Source organism: Myotis brandtii, unplaced genomic scaffold (genome assembly GCF_000412655.1).
Source record: "Myotis brandtii unplaced genomic scaffold, ASM41265v1 scaffold62, whole genome shotgun sequence".
Taxonomy (NCBI): Eukaryota; Metazoa; Chordata; class Mammalia; order Chiroptera; family Vespertilionidae; genus Myotis; species Myotis brandtii.
In genome coordinates, this window is record NW_005370366.1 from 1,915,254 (window position 1) to 1,928,391 (window position 13,138).

The following is a 13,138-nucleotide window of genomic DNA, read 5'->3' on the forward strand; positions in this document are numbered from 1 at the left end:
GGGTTTGTTTCCTGGTCAGGGCACATACCTAGGTCACAGGTTTGATCCCCAGTTGGAGTGAGTAAGAGAGGCAGCTGATCAATATTTCTCTTTCACATCTATGTTTCTCTCTCTCTCTCTCCCTCCCTCCCTCCATCCCTCCCTCAAATCAATTTTTAAAATGTCCTCAGATTAGGATTAAAATGGGAAGGAAGGAAGGAAGGAAGGAAGGAAGGAAGAAAGGAAGGAAGGAAGGGCGAGGAGAGAAAACATGGAGGCAAACGTAGATTGTGGGGAGGGGCCTACTCCACTCTGCCAGGACTCCCCCCACCTCCTGTGACTGCCTGGGCTGTCCAGGGCTCCTGGTCCCTATTCACAGTGTCCCTGGTCCTGGGCTGGCCTGGGACATGGCACTTTCAGGTCTGTTCCATGTGCTGGGAACTCCGCTTACTAGTAGTAAACACTGTTTTCTTCTTTCTCTCCTAGGTTGCTACGTCCAAGGACTTGTTTGGGTCTCTGGAAAAGCATTCTTAGACATGGGACGTATCATTTGACAAAGAGACTTCTGTCTTGATGTTTACGCAATGGCATTAGTTGTCATATCTACACTTGTTGGTTAGTGGAAGTGTAGGGTCCTCAGGCACCTGAGCAGTCACCGTTGCCCTTGGATAGCATGAGCTAATGCCTCTCCTGTCCCCATTCTCTGGGCACCTTCAAATTGTCCCTGCTCTCCTGCGCCGTCATAGTGTGTATCACAGGCATGAAAGTGCCTGAGTTGTGACTCTCTCTAACTAAACGTGAAGCTCTGTGAGAGGAGAGACCAAGTTGTACCATGTTCAGTACCCACATCCCCAAAATGCTCCTCACAGAGAGTGCCTCGGGCTCTTGCTCAGAGAGTACGTGAAGCCTGAGCCTCTCCATTGTCCTGCCTTTAAGTCGGACACCCAGGTCACAGGTGAGCAGTGATGGACACACACCTGTTGACACACTGGTGTACACTGGAAAACAGTACAACTGCACTGAGCTCTTTCTGTTGAATCTTTGTGTCAAAAGTCCTTTTACTTCCTATGATAGAGTCAGATCGTGGAATCACTGAGTCAAAAGTAGGAGGCTGTTATGGCTCCAGATGCACATATCACATTGCTTTCCAGAGAACACCCACCTAATCCCCACGACAAGCTGTGGAAGCACCTGCCCACAGCACCCTGGCAGGCATGTTGCTCGTTGCGGCCTTTCTTAAACAAAGATCATTATGTCTATTCACCTACTGAGCTTCATTTCTTTCAGTTACAAGGTCAGCTTTTACTGAGAAACCCTCTCAGTGCAAAACACATGGAATCAGGACTTAAGGATTCTGAGCCCCAGTTGCTTTGTCTTCAAAAGGGGCTAAGACCAGGACACCTGCAGCTATAAGCTGGGCCACTCGGCAGGTGGGGTTTGTGAAAACTCATAGAACCTTTATGCAGAAGGGTCTTCGCCTCCACCTAGTCCAAGCTCCCTTTTCAGATGAGGAAACACTTCAGAAAGATGAGGTGACGGTAAGCCAGGGCAGCAGCTTCTCTCCATCCATCCTCACAGAGCTCGGCCTCAGCCCCAGACCCAGAGTGGTCAGGAGCTCAGACAGAGGTCTGGTGTCACATGTTCATCCCTCACACTCTTGGAGATGCACTGGGACAGCTAACCCTGGTCCCAGGGACAGGACAGACAGGCCCACACCAGGAAAGCAGCCTGACTCCACCAGAACTATTGCATTGCTGGCTCAGGTGGCTGCCCCACCTCAGAGCTTCGTCCTGCCTTTCTGGTTAAAAAAGCCCTGGTTTCCTCTAATGACATCTCAATGGAGTGGTTAAGCAATTAAAGGAGTTTCTTGTAGCATTCCTGGCCTACATGTTTACCTCCTGTTTAGAATACTGGTTTATATTTAGGGTGATTCATTTAAAATGGTTTCCTCTTTGCCAGCTTTCCCTCTGCCCTCCCACCTAGTTTCTTGGCCAGTTCCAACCTCTGGAAGCTTCTGGCTAGGATCAGTATGGATGGAACTGCTAAACAACAACATACACAATGGTGAGTCCTCCAAGTGTTTGTAACTTTGGGACATTTTGGTGGGTGACATTTTGAAGTTATTGTGTAACATAATTTTCTTACTTTAACAGCAGAAGAAGCAAGCACTATTTGATCCACTGAAGCTCCTGAGCAGAAGTGTCGATGGAATGAGAGTCCCGGGGCTGCGAGGGATAAGCACGGCTTTTCCTGGGGCAGCAGCGAGCCCATCCCTGCAGCCAGGATGTGATGAGAATGAATGCTGTGAGGGCCTGAGGTGGGCTTGTGTCCTGAATGAGCTGCAACTCTGTTCACTAGGAAAGAAAGCATGAATGAGTGACATGACCTAAATATGTGCCCAGACCTACAGATGACCCAAGGCAGATAATTCTACCTTTTGTGCTAAGATCCCCTCTATAAACTGGGAGAGATAAGTGTCTTGAGTATGCACTGCCTTCCCTTCTAGAGGTGCTGGGAGAACTTGCAGAGAGCTCTCTTTACCGTGAATCTGATTATGTCCCAACGTAGTTCTTTAATTACTTCATGAAACCCAGAATCCTAGGAGAAGAAGCTTTTAACATAAAACACAGAACTACACAGAACTACCTGAGTTCCTTCTAAACTTCAGTTTCTGCCAAACTCAGGACCCTCATGGTTGTAGATTCATAAAACTATAAGGCGCTGGAGATGACAGCCCAGTGATGACAGGTGCCTACATCCGTTCCTGCCCTTCATCCCTTCCCCGGATGGGCCCCATCGTCCCAGCCGGCCCCTCTTCCCCTCCGCCTGGTCACAGCCTCAGAATCCTCAACCAGCACCTCCATCAGCTTCCACCCAGGGGCTGCAAGTGGCATTTTGAATGGAAACCTTTTGCCATCCTGATCTTGTCCAGCCCTCACCACTTATAGAAGAGCCAGAGCCCAGAGACACTGATAAAACCAGGAGGAAACCTGGACTCACCACTACCAAGTGGCAGAGCCAGGAATGGACCCAGGCCTCTGACTTCCAGCTCCACATCCACATCCTTTTTATTCCTTTAAGGCTAACAAGACCCAGCGTTACTGAATTTATTCAACAAATAGTTGTAGAGAGCCTACTAGATACCAGGCAGGCATTACACTCAGATAAACCACTGATCCCTCTTGGTCCAGCTAGAGTGATTTCATAAACCATAGGCCTTCTTTCTTTCACTCAGCATGGGCTGGATCAAAATTTAGATGATAGATAGGTGATAGATAGATAGATAGATAGATAGATAGATGATAGATAGATAGATGATAGATAGATGATAGATAGATAGATAGATAGATAGATAGATAGATGATAGATAGATAGATAGATAGATAGATAGATAGATAGATGATTTGTGGCATTCTTGTCCCAAGGACTTTAGAAATATCTCTCAAAAAGAAGTTTACAAAATTAATAATAATAAGATAATTAGTTACTACTACCCACTACCAGTTGTCTTGGATTATCTGGGGTTTTTTTCTGTGCTCTTTCCCTAGGTATTGTGCTGTAAGATTTTCTTTATAGAACAAGACCATATATAGTTTTGATGGAAAAACTACTATGGGAGGAAAGTGAGCACATTGCTCCGAGTCTTACATCAACGTTTAGGAGAGAGAAAAAAAATCTAATCATCATATCTCTTAGTTACATTTAAATTATCAACCAGAAACAAAATGTCAGTTGAGGGTCAGCTATACTAGTATGTCTTCCCCTGGTTATATTATAGGAAGAATAGCATTGAACCAGGTATTAGGACACCTGAGTTCTCGTTATCTTCCTCCCTGAGGCAGCTTGTGACACCAGGTGAATCACTTTAAGATTGATGAGCCTCTCTCCTCCTTTATAACCTGCCTGCCTGGCAATGATAATCCTGTTATTAGGATTAGTAATAATAATAACTCCCACTCACATTATGACTTACCCTGTGAAGCACTCTTTCACAACAGCCCGAGAGGTGGGCAGGGCAGTTGTAATTACCACCAATTAAAGGTGAGAAACCCAAGGCTCAGGGAAGTGAAGTAACTCACACAAGGCCACCCAGATGGAAACTGGTGGCTGTAGGAGTGAGATCCTGCTCTCTGCAGAATGCGTTCCCATAGCTTCTTTAGGGCAGCAGGGTTGAGACTGGAAACCTCTTCACCCCCAGAGTCCTGGATGCACAGGGGTTGCTAGTTCTCCAGGCAGCTCTCAAGACCTTGGAAATATTAGGGCGGCTCTTGGCAGGTTTTCTGGTACAGAGATTAGGACAGGATGTTTTCAGTGAGCAGCTTCTCTGCTGTGTGCACAGACTTCTATGTATTTGCTGCAGTCGGCTCCACCTCTCTGCCATGTTGTCCTTAGCTGTTTTCCTGTAAAAGGCACAACACACACACACACACACACACACACACACGCGCGCGCGCGCGCTTACAAACATAAATTTTAGTAGAATGGCCTTCCATCAAAATCCTTAGACTTGTAAACAACAGCCTCTTTAAGAATTTGGTAGATCATGTCCTGCAGACAGATTCTTGCAGCACATTGCCCAGGAAAAGACCAGAGGAAGAAACAGAAAACGCACACCATGTTGATTCGCAGTCTCTTGTGGGGCTGGCTCTGAGGGGCAGGCAGTCATGTGAGATGAGGCAAGGTGGCAGCAGGGACCACCACTGCCATCCCCGGATCCTTCGGGAGTCTGTGCTCTGAGTGAACCTGCCCCCAGTGCAGACACTCTCATCTATGTGATTACAGATGTCACTGTGAGGTCACCCCCACCACCCCCAGGGCCTAGGGGCTGCTAACATCCCCAGCATATGATGAGTTCTCCGCTCCTGTCCACTCTAAAGTAGAGGCTGCAGACCTTAAAAAATAGCTGGTGAGAAGACAAGCATCCATTTTAGCCTCAATAATATTTTTAAACTGAATGTTGATGAAATAATATGGATAAAATAAACACTGATGAAACACTGGATTGGGTGAGAAGATACCCATCCACACTTCCCCTGGATTTCTCCTGGGGGCATATTTGACCGGGGTATATCTGAACCCACCTCACTGCATAGTTCTACTACCAGTGTGTTTTGGGAATGTTGATTCAACGTTTTCCTAGTTTTCAGTATTTTGTGATCATTGTGTAAAATGAGGCCTAAGTGTTTAGTTTTTCTGCTTGGGAAGCTGTCAGTGGACTGCAGTAACAATGTCATTTACTTTTTCTTAGAACAATGCTGAGAAAAGAAAAATTGTGATGACAATCATTGCTATTACTAATTGAACCTTTACACAACTTGCATTATTAAATATGAAAAGATAAGAGAATAATGACACTGTTTAATAGAATGTTCTGAGGTAGTTGTGGGTTTTGCTTGTTTCTTTGTTTTTAGCATTTTTGTGTAGCACTAGGAGTCAAAGTACGAATCACAGAGTAGCTGCTTCCAAAGGACTAAGAGTCTTTGGCCTTTTACTTCTGTGTTTTTTTAAAAAATAATCACAAACTCAGCTCTGAAATTGTTGCTTATATTTCCTTCACAAATAACGAACTTTGCATGTGGCTTCAACACTGTACTTAATGGGGTTCTGTTCTTCAGAATGTCACCAACAGGAAATAATCTAATGTCTTAAAGGGGCTAATTTTTTTTCCAAAAAAAGCAAAACAAAACATTACAGCAAACACATTACTAGAAACACCACCATGAAGATGAGGATGATGATAGCACCAAGGAGGAAATGGTTCCACTCTTTGGAGGACAAACGACATCCCAGGAGTGCAAACCTTTTGACTGATGAAATATTTTTAATTAATCCAAGTGGTTTGAGTGTACAAGGTTCCTTTCAATGGCTTTCCCATTTATTTGTTAATTATTTATTTAGAAAAGCCTTATTCTCAGATGTAAAGGGGGGGGGTGGGAGGAAGAATGCTGAGCTTATAACCTCCTGTGTAGGGAAAGGGTTAAAATGGTTAACATCTGACTCAGCCTTCAGAGTACAGCTTAGATATCACTTTCTCCAGCAATTCTCTCCTGAGTCCTAAAGACTGGCCCCAAGGACCTGAGAGCCCCTCCTCCCTGGTACCCAGCACACGCTGGTGACCAGTTTCCCTGTCTGTACCCACTGACTCAGGTCTGCCTTGTTCAGCCTTGAATATTAGAACTCAGTTCAGCTGGTGCATAGAACGCATCCACACATGTGTTAGATACATGAGTTTTAAAATGATATTCATAAAAATGAAATTGGCAAGAGGCAGGGGGCAGCTGGATGATACTAAAGGCATGTTTCACGTAAGTTCTCCTGGGAGACGGAGCTCCAGGAGAGGACGATGGACAGAGGGTTATTGAAACTTGCAAGGGTTTGTGCAGATATGACATGTCCGGTGTGACACTCCCGTTTTTTAAATCAGGCATTTCCACTACAGTGTAATTATGTTTACAAGGGGTTGGGGAGGCTTCGTGCCCTACAGTACCCAGAGCGTCCAACTCAGGCAACACTTACTTCTAGCAAGATTGCTCCTTTTCACCACACATTTATTAACCCTCCTTTTAAAAATTTATTATTTATTTGTTTGTTTGTTTGTTTTGTTAATCCTCACCTGAGGATATTTTCCCATTGGTTTTTAGAGATAGTGGAAGGAAGGGGGAGAGACAGAAAAAGAGAAACATCAATGTGAGAGAGACACATCGATTGGTTGCCTCTAGCACGTGCCCCGACCAGGGCCAGGGATTAAGCCTGCAACCGAGGTACATGCCCTTGACCTGAGTCAAATCCAGGACCCTTCAGTCTGTGGGCCAATGCAATATCCACTGAGCCAAACTGGCTAGAGCTAATTAACCATACTTTAAAAAATGATGGAGAAATATCATTTCAGAAAGAGTGTACAACAGGGCCTGGAAAAGGTGTGGTGCACATGAGAAAATGTCCCTCCTTAAAGAGGAGCTCAGGCACAAGGTGGGAGGATGGGTAAGACACAAGACAGGACCTCAGTAAGAAAGATCACAAGTGGGCCGTGTTCCTTGGGGTAGGCACCCCGCTGGGCAGTTCTGTGTCCAGCCCTGATGTGGTATCTAGAGAACCTGATCCAAGAGGAGGGGACTGGACTAAACCCTTTGTCATGCTGTTAAAAGAATGTGAGACCATCCCAGGGCTGGGCATTAAGGAAGGGTAATGCCTTTTTGTTTAAAATATTCCTGAACCACAGGTCAGAGTTTGGAAATTACTTTCTCAAGGCAGCTGTCCTGGGTGTAGGAGAGGCCTGGCAGGAGACAGAGGATGGTCTAAGCTGAGGCTGGAGATGTTTCAGGCCCAAGGTCAGGTCAAGAGCACAGGGGAACTTCGGCCCCTCAGATTGTTGCAATTAGAGCAGATCAGCAACCAGAAGTCACCCAGCAGACACAAGACATCTGGGAGAGGAAGGGCATTACCGCCAGGGCTCATTATGGCAGGTTTGTGCTTCTAGTGGGGACTGGTGATGTCACTATAGAGTCTATCATGACCCTTTTGTAGAGTCAAGCCTGCAACTTCTTAGTGTAGATGAAAAGCAAAAACACTCACACTTGTGGTTCTCATATCTGCCTAAAATCAGAGGGGCACTGGTTAGAAATGCAGACTCCTGATGTCACCCCAGAATTACAGGCATGCCAGGGAGCTCTGCTGCAGATGGTATGGAAACCTCATTCTGGTAAAGGGAAAACTCTTGAGACGAGGGCGTGGATACATCCCCAAACCCATGTGAGAGTGGCATTGACTTTGACACCAACACCTGGAAGGTAAAGTCTCTTGGCTGTGGAGAAAGTTGCTTTTCTTTTGGGCATTTTAAACACTTGTTTTGTGGAAGAGGAGGTAATACAGGAACTCCATTGCTTTATATTTTTTTAAAAATTGAAAACTAATTTTGTTTTGCTTTGGGGTGAAATGAAGATAGTAATTGGACCTTTTGTTTTCTTGGTTTTGATGGTCCATTTTTGTAAGAAAGTGAATACCAAGCAAAATACAAATGGATGTAGAAAATTCTGCCGAATTCAGCAGTATCCGTAAAAGTAAATACAACTCTAGAAACAGGAAAGCCCCAAGGGACACACACCAGGCCTGCCCCAACCTCAGACACTCTTCAGGTAAAAAAGTCCCACATTACAGAACTCAGCAAGAGCCAGCCGTTATTTTGCCCAATCTCTGCTTTCACATCTTTCTCTAAAAACAGTTTTATTGAAATACAATTTACATACCAAACAATTCACCCATTTAAAGTGCACAATTCAGTGGTTTTTGGAATATTATGCTAGTAACTATTTAAATTGTGGTAAATACATATTTAACATAAAATTTGCTATTTTAACTAGTTTTATGCATACAATATCAAAGAGAAGAGCACAATTGCTGGAGCCTATGGTAAGACTATGTTCAGTTTTGTAAGAAACTGTCAAACTGTCTTCCAAAGTGGCTGAACCATTTTGCATTCCTGCTAGTAATGAATGAGAGTTCCTATTGCTCCACAGCCTCCCCAGCATTTGGTGTCAGTGTTCCAGATTTTGGCCATTCTAATAGTATGCAGTGGTATCTCATCGCATTTCCTGGATGGCATCTGATGAGGAGCATCTTTCATGTGCTTATTTGCATCTGTATATCTTCTTTGGTGAGGTGTCTCATAAGGTCTTTAGCTGCTGTGGGGTACAAACCCTCTGCTTATTAGGAATAAGATCTGTTTATATACTCTTCCCTTTGTTTTTGAGGTCCCTCCCAATGGTGGGTCACCATGCTGGGGGTGAGGTTTTGGCAAGATCAGTCTCTGTCTCTCCTACCCAGCTCTACAGGCCCTTTTGTCCTTTATTGTGGAGCAAGTGTTTAGCTAGTTCTCAGGTTCATTGCAGGGAATTTTTCTGTATGTAGTTGTTTTTGTTGTGTGTTTGTTGTGTTGTGGGAAAAGGTGAGTTCCAGTTCTTTCTATGTTGCCATCTTGAATTGCCTCTTATTGTTAAATTTTAAGAGTTTTTGTATAATTTGGATAGCAGTCCTTAATCATATGTGTCATTTGTAAATATTTTCTCCCAGTCTATGGCCTTTCTTTTTATTCTCCTGACAATGTCTTTCACAGAGTAAAATTTTTTATTTTAATAAAATCCAGCTTATTAGTTATTTCTTTCATAGATTGTGCCTTTAGTGTTGTATCTAAAAAGACTTCACCAAATTCTAGGTTATCTAGATTTTCTCCTATGTCATCTTCTAGGCATTTTATAGTTTAGCATTATACATTTAGGTCTGTGGTCCATTTTGAGATAGTTTTTGTGAAGGGTATAAAGTCTGTGTTTAGATTTCTTTTTTTGCATGTGGATGGTCAGTTGTTCCAATACCATTTGTTGAAAAGATTGTCATTTCTATATTGTATTGCCTTTGCTCCTTTTTCAAAGATCAGTTGACTATATTTACATTGGTCTATTTCTGGGCTCTCTAGTCTGCCCACTGATCTTTTTGTCTATTCTTTTGCAAATATCACACTGTCTTGATTACTATCTATAATAATAAAAACATAATATGCTAATTAGACCGGATGTCCTTCTGGATGTCCTTCCGGACGAAGCCGGGGCTGCGAGGGAAGCCCGGGTCCCGGGTGCCGGCCGGGGGAAGGAAGGCCTACTCTTGCATGAATTTCGTGCATCAGGCCTCTAGTAACTTTACTATAATAAGTCTTGGGATTGCATAGCATCAGTCCTCTGACTTTTTCTCCCCTGTAAACACTGTGTTTAGGTCTTTTGTCTCTCCATTTAAACTTTAGAATCAGTTTGTCAATGTCCACAAAATAACTTGCTGTGATTTTGTTTGGGATTGCATTCATTGATTGAGATAAGTAGAACTGACATCTTGACAATATTGAGTCTTTTATCCATAAACATGGTACTTCTCTTCATTTATTTAGTTCTTCTTTGATTTCTTTCATAAGCATTTTGTAGTTTTCCTCACATAGATTTTGTGGCTATTTTGTTAGATTCATACTTAACATATCATTTTTGCTACTATATATGGCATTTTGAAAAATTTTTAATCCCACTTGTTCATTGCTGGTATTTAGGAAATAAATTCTTTTGTATCCTGCAAAATTTAACTTTGTATCCTGCAATCTTGCTAAATTAGTTCCAGGAATTTTTTGTCCATTCAGATTTCCTACATGGATGATCATGTCATCTCCAATCAAAGACAATTTTATTTATCCCTTTCCTATCTGTTCAACACTTATTTATTTTTCTTATTGCATTAGTTGGGACTTTCATATGATGATGAAAAGCAGTGGTGAGAGGGGACATTCTTGCCTTGTTCCTGATGTTAGTGAGAAAGCTTCAAGTTTCTCATTAATAAATCTGATGTTAGCTGTAAGTTTTTTTGTAGATGTTTTTATCAAGTTAAGGATCTTCTCTATTTTTAGTTTGCTGAGGGTTTTAAATCATGAATGGGTGTGGGATTTTGGCAAATGCTTTTTCTGCATCTATTGATATGATCATATTATTTTATTTCTTTTTAGTCTATTGATGTAATGAAATTACATTAACTGATTTCATATGCTGAACTAGCCTTGAATACCTAGGATAAATCCAAATTGATTGTGGTGTATTTTTCTTTTTATACATTGTTGGATTTGATTTGCTAATACTTGTTTAAGATGTTTATATTTGTATTCATGAGAGATATTGGTCTGTAGTTTTTTCTTTTAGTGTCTATTTGATTTTGTTATTATGGTGATGTTGGCCTCATAGAATAAGTTAGGAAATATGCCCTCTGCTTCTGTATTTGGGAAGAGATAGTAGAGAATTTGTATCATTTCTATCCTAAATGTTTGATAGAAATCATCAGTGAGCCCTCCTGTGCCTCCTGGTTCTTTATTAAATATTGAATCAATTTTGTTAATAGATATAGGCCTATTCAGATTGACTGTTTCTTCTTGTGTGAATTCTGACAGATTGTGTCTTTCAAAGAATTGGTCCATTTCATGTAGACTATCAAATTTGTGGGCATAGAGTTATTTATAGTATTCTTTTATTATCCTTTTGATGCCCTTGAGATCTTTAGTTATGTCTCCTCTTTCATTTCTGATTGTTATTATTTATGATTTTAAGCAATATTGCTTATATCTAATTATTATTTTATTTTTTAAAATATATTTTATTGATTTTTTTACAGAGAAGAAGGGAGAGGGATAGAGAGTTAGAAACATTGATGAGAGAGATCGATCAGCTGCTTCCTGCACTCCCCCCAGTGGGGATGTGCCCGCAACCAAGGTACATGCCCTTGACCGGAATCAAACCTGGGACCCCTCAGTCCGCAGGCCAATGCTCTATCCACTGAGCCAAACCGGTTCGGCTAATTATTATTTTATTTTAATTATTAGTAATTTTTGTGTCCTCTTCTTTTTTTCTTAGTTAGCCTGGCCAGAGGCTAATTTATTTTATTGATCTTTTCAAAGAACCAGCTTTTTGTTTTATTGATTTTCTCTTCTGATTTCTTGCTTTCAATTTCATTGCTTTATGCTCAAATTTGCATTTCTATTCTTCCGCTTACTTTGGATTTAATTGCTTTCTTTTTTCTAGATTCCTGAGAAGGAAGCTTAGGTGATTGATTTTAGGTCTTTCTTCATTTATAACATATGCATTCAAAGCTATAAATTTTCCTCAAAGCACTGCTTTTGCAGCATCCCACAGATCTCAGTAAGTTGTGTTTATAGAATCTGTAATGATTTCCCATCTTTCTTTTCTGTTATTGGTAGTTGCCTCACAAGCTGACCTCCTCTACTGCACTGACTTTCACCTCACCCATCAGCCTCCTACCAGCAGTGTTACATCTTGGATCTTGTCATCCCTTAGACCTGTTCCACCTCTGGAATCTTCCTGTTGGCCTCTCCTGACCAGAACTTATTTAACTTCTACCTCTCCCACATGCTACACCCACTGAACTTGCTCTTCTTCCTGTTAGGAGTTCCTGTTTCTTTACCCCTCCCAATTCTCCCAGTCCCTCGTCAGCCTCCTTTAAAGGTAATTACATGACTCCCTTCCCACTCAGAATTAGACACTGTAAATTAAAGACACTATAAGTTGATCATAATTACATTTAAATTATAATGAGTTAAACTTGACTGTGGAATCCAAGTAGTACTGTTTCTGTTTTTTTATAAGTCTCATAATTTTATGCTATACCATGAATGCTATAAATAAGTAAAAATGAACAGTATAAATGAAAGGACTATTGATTGCTAACACAATTACTCATTGAGAAGGATTTTCACTGCCAAGAACTCTGAATGGAAGTGGTTAAGTGCCTGTTGGTTGGTGAAGGAGTTTCAAGCTGAAGACCATATTGCCATGACAAACCACCAGAGAACTGTCAAAACTAATGGTAGTTTACAGAACATGGCAGGAATTCATGAAAGCAGGACAGGAGTGGATTCTATGAACAGGATCAAATGCCAAAGAAAATGATCTGATTAAAGAATATGCTAGAGGAGAGAACCAGGATGGCGACGTAAGGTATAGTCCTGTGCGTGCTGCCTCCCACAACAACATTGAAACTACCAACTATAAGACAAACAGCTATCATTCAGAACCATGGGAAAGCTGGCCCAGTGGAAGTTCTACAACTGGAAGGAAAGAAAGAAGCAAATTGAGACTGAGTAGGATATGCAGAGGCGCCAAGAACAGAGGTACGGAGTCACGCACCAGGTGGGCTGCAACTGGATGCGAGGTTTTTTTCAATTGGAAGGGGTTACAAACTCTCAAATCCACTGAGCTTGTTTGGGGAGGGATTCTGAGGTCCCAGACCCTTACGGGGAGAGGCGGGACGGCCTTGCAGCAGGTCAGAAAGCAAGGGTGGCTCTCTCATGGAGCTGCTCGCTGGCACTCAGGGACGCAGAGTCACGGAGAGGCGAGGAGTCACGGAGATGCCATTGCTGCTTGCTCCACCCTGGTGATTCCTTGAGACCCCACCCTACTCAATTTACATCCCCGCCCAAGCTGTGCCAGTGGCACAAAAAGAACCACCTGCGCTTTTGCAGCGTAACCCAACAAACTGCAGATTTCAACTCCTCGCACCCATAAGGGACACACTCAAGAAGCAGACTCAGGTTCGGAAGAAGCCGGAGCCAGACCCGGCTGGGCGGGCAACA

The 13,138-nt window shown here is 42.5% G+C and overlaps 1 long non-coding RNA gene across 1 annotated transcript; it reads left to right on the forward strand.

The window, feature by feature from the left end:
* The first annotated feature begins 422 nt into the window (after positions 1-422).
* Positions 423-12,033, forward strand: LOC106723673. The gene is made up of 3 exons (XR_001359375.1): positions 423-2,043; positions 2,133-2,296; positions 11,747-12,033. It is a non-coding gene; the product is annotated as an uncharacterized LOC106723673 (long non-coding RNA).
* The last annotated feature ends 1,105 nt before the right edge of the window (positions 12,034-13,138 follow it).